Raw genomic sequence first — 6521 nt, forward strand, 5'->3', positions numbered from 1 at the left:
CTGGCTGAGACCAGCACCCCCAGCCTGTGGTCAGGCACTGCCCCACCCTGGAGACTACGGAATCCAGACAAGGTTCTCAAGGTCACAGTGCCCACGTTCTCAAGGTCACAGCCTGGGAGCTGGCAGAGAGCACCCCCCCCCATATATCTATGGGGGCCTTGTAGCTCCCATCATGGAAAATAAAGTGTCTGTCTTTGCACAAGAGTTGGTCCTATGGTATTCAGGGCTATCCCCTCAGAGATGGAAACCTGAACAGAAAAGGGGACCTGGCTGGGCAGGTGGCAGCTGTGTCTGAGAGAAGACCACGTGTGCCACACCCCTCCCGCACCCCTGGCACGGCAGGACAGTCTCCACTGACTTCCACTTCATAGCCGTTGCTTAAATCATTCTGGGTACCCCACGTGTCCGACACACCCATTTTCCTTCTTCACGACCCCTTTCCTGCCACTGTGCCAGGAAGACAGGAGGCCCGGGCTCTCCCGTGCGTGCCAGGGCTGAGGTGAGCACGTGTGACAGCCCTCCCAGCTTCCAGAGTCTCACTCGGGCTCCCTGAGGGAGAGGAGAGGCTGGTGAAACATAGGCAGTTCAAGAAAAGTCCAGAAGAATCCCTGAACCCAGATGAACCCTGAGCTACCAGCCCAGTCCTGGAGACCTGGGCAATGGCCCCATCATTCATCCTGGTTCTGCCTCCAGTCTTGGGGTAATGCCCCCCCAGACCCGTTGCAGTTAGGGACTCAAGGTGGACAGGCCATGGAAAGCCTCGCCAAGTGGTTCAGAAGGGGCTGCACCGATGTCCCTTTCCTACAGAGCCTTGGGAAGGGGAGAGGTGCCGCTTCTGTGCAGACTGAGCTGTGTGACCCAGTGGCAAGGGCTGCTCTGGAGGAAGTGAAGAGACCTTCCCAAGAGACCTTGAACCACCACTGAGAAGCCCCTGCCGCCCCTCCCACTGCCCAACTGCAGTTCCAGAGGGGGCCCCTCTCAGCCCCCCGCCCAGCCCCCTCCCTGGCCCTGGACAGAGTCCATGGGAGGTAATGACCTCTACTGCATTTACATAGCTCATCTTTCCTCTAGGAAGATTTTGTAGAGAACTTGACCTTTGCTGATGGGCAGAGCCGCCAGCCCAGCAAGGGCAGAAGGGAAGGACCTCCACCAAGGCAGGAGCTGGGAAGGGAGGGGTCTTTGCACCCATGCAGGGACACCCAGGGGTTTCCTCTCCAGGCTTTGCAGTCCTGGGTCTTAAGCCTCTCTCCCCCGTACCCACAATGTCCTGTCTCCCGACTTTCCACCCTGCCGCATCCCTTTCTCATCCTTCTCTCTACACATAAGTACACCATCCCTCCCTCCTCTCCCCCTCCCAGGGTCTCTCTCCTTCCTCACCCTTCTTCTCATCATACCTTCTCCACCCACCCACCCCCAAACCCATCCTCTCCCCCTTTACAGAAAAACCTTCCTACTCTTGTCCCATTTAATCCCCTCGCCCCTCTGCCCCCGGTGGCTGGACCCACAGCAAAGCCCAGCTGCTGCTGGAGTTGATGGGAATGGAGGACAGCAGCCCGCTGCGCCACCAACCATTTCTCAAAACCCAGATTCCCATGTCCTCTAACCCCTGCCTCCTCTCTGGCTACAGAGTGGACTCCCCAGAGAGCTGAGGCACCCTCACCCCTACCCCATCTGACCAGCCAGACCCCATACTCATCTCCCGCAGGTGGCTCACCTCTGCTTTCATCCTCAGCCCCTAACACCCTACCCCTACCCCGTCCCCCTGGTCCTAACTCTCATGCTATCCAATAGGCTGAGAACTTGGAACAAGAGGGCAGGGCTGGGGGGCTAAAGGCCCCCAACCCAGAAGGCAGTACCTTGATTCATGCAGCAGTGCTTTCTGGCTGCATGCTCTATTCATGGGATCCAGGAAAATGGATGAATATAACAGCGTTATAATGGAGGTTTGTAAGTGTCATACAGAGCTGGCAGGAAGGGTACAGAGAAGATGAGCTTTCCCCAGTTGGGGAGAAGGAGGGCAACGTCACCAAGGCAGTAACATTTGAGTCGGGCCTTCAAGGATAAATGGGAGTCTCACAGTAAAGACGGGGGGGACCCAACGTTTGCTAGGGGGCTCCTATAGGCTAAGTGTGAAGCGCAGTATATATGTTTAATCCCATTTTACAGATTAGAAAACTGAGGCTCAGAAGGTTAACTTTCCCACATTCACCCAGCTAGTAAATGGCAGAGAAAAGGAATTCCAAACTTGTGCCCATTCCACTGGCTCAGCACTCAGACAAGCAGATGGATGAATTTGTGCCTGAAGCCCATAGGTATGAACAGATTCCCTGTTCAGAGTGGCTGAAGCATGTGGTGCCCAAGGGAGTAGGCAAGAGAGGAAGCACAGGAAAGAGGGAGGAGCTGGATCATTAAGAGCCTTGGGTGCTAAGCTGAGAATGTCCAAGGGATGAATACTTGGTGAATGAATGAATGAATGAATGAGGTTGGACTCAGGACCGCTGTGTACAGTTGTGCAAGTTGTATAATGCACAATTGTACACGGCAACATGCTTGGACTTTATCCGGTAGGTAATGGGGAGACAACAGAGGCTTTTCAGACAGGGAGTAAGTAACCAGATGTGGGGACAGGAGAAAGGATCTGAGGCCTGGGCTGGGAAGGAGTGTGATGGGAAGAGGAAGCTGTGAAGCCTTGGAGTTCAGGCCAGGAAAGAGATAGGGGCTCTCATCCTGAGGCAGGCTGGGACAGAAGCCTACCTGATCTGGGCCTGGGGCCTGGGTTCTCTCCGAGCTTGAAAGGACTACGTGGGAAAGAACAGGACTAGGGCTCCCCCTTCCCCCGTATTAGTCTGCTCAGACTCTGCCATAACAAAATATCACAGACTGGGTGGTTTAAACAGCAGACACTTATTCTCTCGCAGTTCTGGAGCCTGGAGGTGTAAGATCAGGGTGCCAGCATGGTTGGGTTCTGGTGAGGATTCTCTTCTTGGCTTGCAGACGGCCACCTTCTAGCTGTGTGCACATATGGCCTTTCCTCAGGGCATTTTCCTCTTCTTACAAGGCTACCAATCCTATCAAATTAGGACCCCACCCTTATGGCCTCAGTTAACCTCCTAAGTTATCTCCTAAGAGTCCTATCTCCAAATACAGTCACATTGGGGTCAATCTGTGAATTTATGGGGACACAGTTCAATCCATAGCGCCCCTCCATACAGGGCCCCGCCCCAGCCATGTTCCCCACTCCCATAATCCCCCCAGTCCCGACCAGGCTGGGGCTCTCAGCCCCAGCAAAGCAGACCCTCTTCTTCTTGAGTCTGTGCCCTTGGAGCCAGCCAGGGACTCGTTTTGTAACTCTCTGCTTCCTGGAAGGTGTCTCAGCCTTCACCCCTTCCCAGTCAAATCTTGCCGGGGGGCTTCCCTGGTGGCGCAGTGGTTGAGAGTCCGCCTGCTGAGGCAGGGGACACGGGTTCGTGCCCCGGTCTGGGAAGATCCCACATGCCGCGGAGCGGCTGGTCCCGTGAGCCATGGCCACTGGGCCTGCGCGTCCGGAGCCTGTGCTCCGCAACGGGAGAGGCCGCGGCAGTGAGAGGCCCGCGTACCGCAAAAAAAAAAAAAAAAAAATCTTGCCGAGGAGCAAGTGGAGCTTGGCTTGGAGGAGGCCTAGGGGGCAGGAAGACAAGCCAGGAAGAGGGAACCAGAAAGAGAGAATAAGGAGGGGGAGGAAAGGGACGATGAGTCTCGCTCACTCATTCACCTGCGTCACCAAATACCACGCTGAGCGCCCACGTGAGCAATGCAGAATTAGGTGACCCCCGGCTGGCTAGGAGGTCGGGAGAGGCCTGCACATGACCCAGGAGAGAGCTTCTCTCCTCCACAGCATTCGGGTTGGACACCCCGTGAATACCGAGATGGGATGTATCCTTTCCTTAGTTCACCCCACTCCCCTGCGCACGCACACACGCAACTTCTCTCTTCTGCATCAAGAATTAGAAGCCTGGTGGTCAGACAGATCTGGGTGGCAGGTCCCCTCTGCCATTGATTAGTTGCATGATTTAGGGCAAGCCACTTCCCTGGGCATTAAGCCTCAGTTTCCTCGATTATAATATCCGCCTCAAAAAATTAGAGACACACTGGGCGTGAACACACTTTGTAGCCTGTGGAGTACCAGTGTTCATTCTGAGAAGGCTAGCACTCCTGTCGACCTCTCATTGGGCACCTAATATAATGCCACGTACCAGGCTGCTGGAACAGGAGCTCGACGAAGAAGAAGACTCGCATGTTCACTGCTGGATCCCCAGCACCTAAAACAGTGCCTGGCGCACATCAGGCCTACAGCATTTGTTAGAAGCTTTGCCGTGTATTATCTCATTTAATCTTGATAGCAACACCACGTAGGTATCATTATTTACCCTCATTTGATGGATACGGAACTGTGGATTGGGAGATTAAGTCCATTTCCCAGGGTCCAACCATAATAATGGTAAAGTGTGATTTGAACCCAAGCGATTTGGACCCAAACCCATAGTGATTATGATAATGATGACATTTGGAACTTATTGAACCAGAGGTCATCAAGTCCAATCCCCTGCCTCCATCTACACCAGGATAGAGTTGTCTGCCCCTCCTTCTGGTGTCTCTGACAAGCCCCTCTTCTCCCACCAGCGATTAGGTCCCCATCCCACTCCAGCCGCTACACCAGGCTGCTCAGACTGTTACAAAAGTCCCCTGTCCCTCTGTCTGCCTGAAAGGTGGCATATTTCCCTGTAATCTTCCACCCAGAATCTTCCATCAGGACCTCCTTCCTTCCTCCCAAATATTATAGCCCTTCCTAGCTTCCCCTTTCCGGAGCCTGAAGAGTCTCCCCTGCCCCCACTGGGAGACGGTGCCAAAAGACCACTGCCCTGAGTTCTCATCTGTATGCCACCAGCTCATTTATGCCTTCAGGCAAGCAAATCACAGACCCCATCTAGGCCTTTGTTTTCCATCTGTGTAATGGGTGAACTGGAGAAGAACTTGAAAGCTGTTCCCAGCCCCGATCTTCTTAGGAAGGACGTTTCTCAGCCATTAGGCTGGAGCCACCCCTCTTCCTGACAACCCCCCCACACCCGCACGCCGCCCTACACCCCCCTCTCCAGCCCAGAGATGCCGCCCAGCTCTATCCCGAGGCTTCCTGTGTGGTCTTCCCCACCGCCCACCTCCCACCCTAGAACTTTGGGATCTGTCTCCTGGCAACCTCTGCTCTCCCCCACTCTGGGCCTGCCCTCTACTTTAGATTGTGCTGACCCTCTCCTCCCCTGCCAGGGCCCAGAGTCCCCTACAAGGCCACCATCTGCAGAGGACCCAACTGGAGGCTGGCCCTTCCCTAGCCTGCAAAGCCGGCTCCCCTCATTCCAGCCCCAAGAAATTCCCCAAGCAGGAGTTTACAAGGTCTCTTTGCATTTTAAAGGCAACCTCCTGTGGTCCACCCCACCCCCCAAAAAGAAAACTTTTCAAAACTTTTCAGGTCCGTTTACATTTTAATATAAACCCATCTGGGCCTGTTGCCTGGGATTTAGGACTTACCAGCCCCTAAATCCAAAATCTCTTTGGGGGAAGGTTTTTATTTTTACCACTGCCCCTCCCTTGCATGGGGCTGGGCCCACCCAGGGCTTTTGGAAGTCGGGGTGGTCACAGACCCTGGGAGCATGGTCCCTCACAAGGCCTGCGATCAGGCCAGGGTCACTGGGCAGTCACATGTCACTTTGAATGAGAAGCCTTGACCTGAAGCTGAGAAATGAAGTTGGGAAACAGCTCAGCCGAAGGCAACTGGACTTTTGTTTCTTATGATGTTTTTTTTCTTATGTTTTCTGGGGGAAAAAAGCCCTCTATTGTCTGACTAACCTTCCATGATGCTGGAAAATTGAATTTGTTTCCTGAGCAGTCTGGTCCAATTTCCCCTGGGTGGGGACGAGCCTGGCCTCCCCTTCCTGCTGCTTCAATTTGGAAACTTCTGGCTCTACTCAGAGACCAGGACCCAGAAGGGAGGCAGGGACCCTGATCCCTGGACCTGCCAGGCCGTAGCACCCAGGATCCTCCCCGCGGTCCTTGCTCGGGAAGCTGTTTCTGGATCCTCAAGTTTCCTTTTCCTCTCTATCTTAGCAACCCGGGTTTGCTGGGCCGCCATCTTAGCCTGTCCCCCACCCACCGTAGCTCTGTGCCCCCCAGCTCCCTACCTCTGTCTCTAGGCTCTCGGGGCAAGCCGATAGAGGTACAGCTGTAAAGCATTTGTGCTGGCTGCCAGGCTGGCGGGAGGGCCATCTGCAGCCGGGTAGCTGCCAGGCGTGCGATGACGGGAACCCTGGGCCCCGGCCCAGCCCCAGCCCTTCCACCCCAACCCCCAGGGCAGGAACTTGGCAGTCCACCAAGGCCAAGGAGTCCAAGGGTGAGAGGAATGGCCTCGGGGCACTCCTGGAGTCGGGGTACAGGCATAGCTAGCCCCTATTTGGCAACCTGCAGCTGAGCTGAGCTTCAGAAATGGGGCTCAG

This window comes from Grampus griseus (genome assembly GCF_964374135.1).
Source record: "Grampus griseus genome assembly, chromosome: 20".
In the NCBI taxonomy this organism is placed as follows: domain Eukaryota; kingdom Metazoa; phylum Chordata; class Mammalia; order Artiodactyla; family Delphinidae; genus Grampus; species Grampus griseus.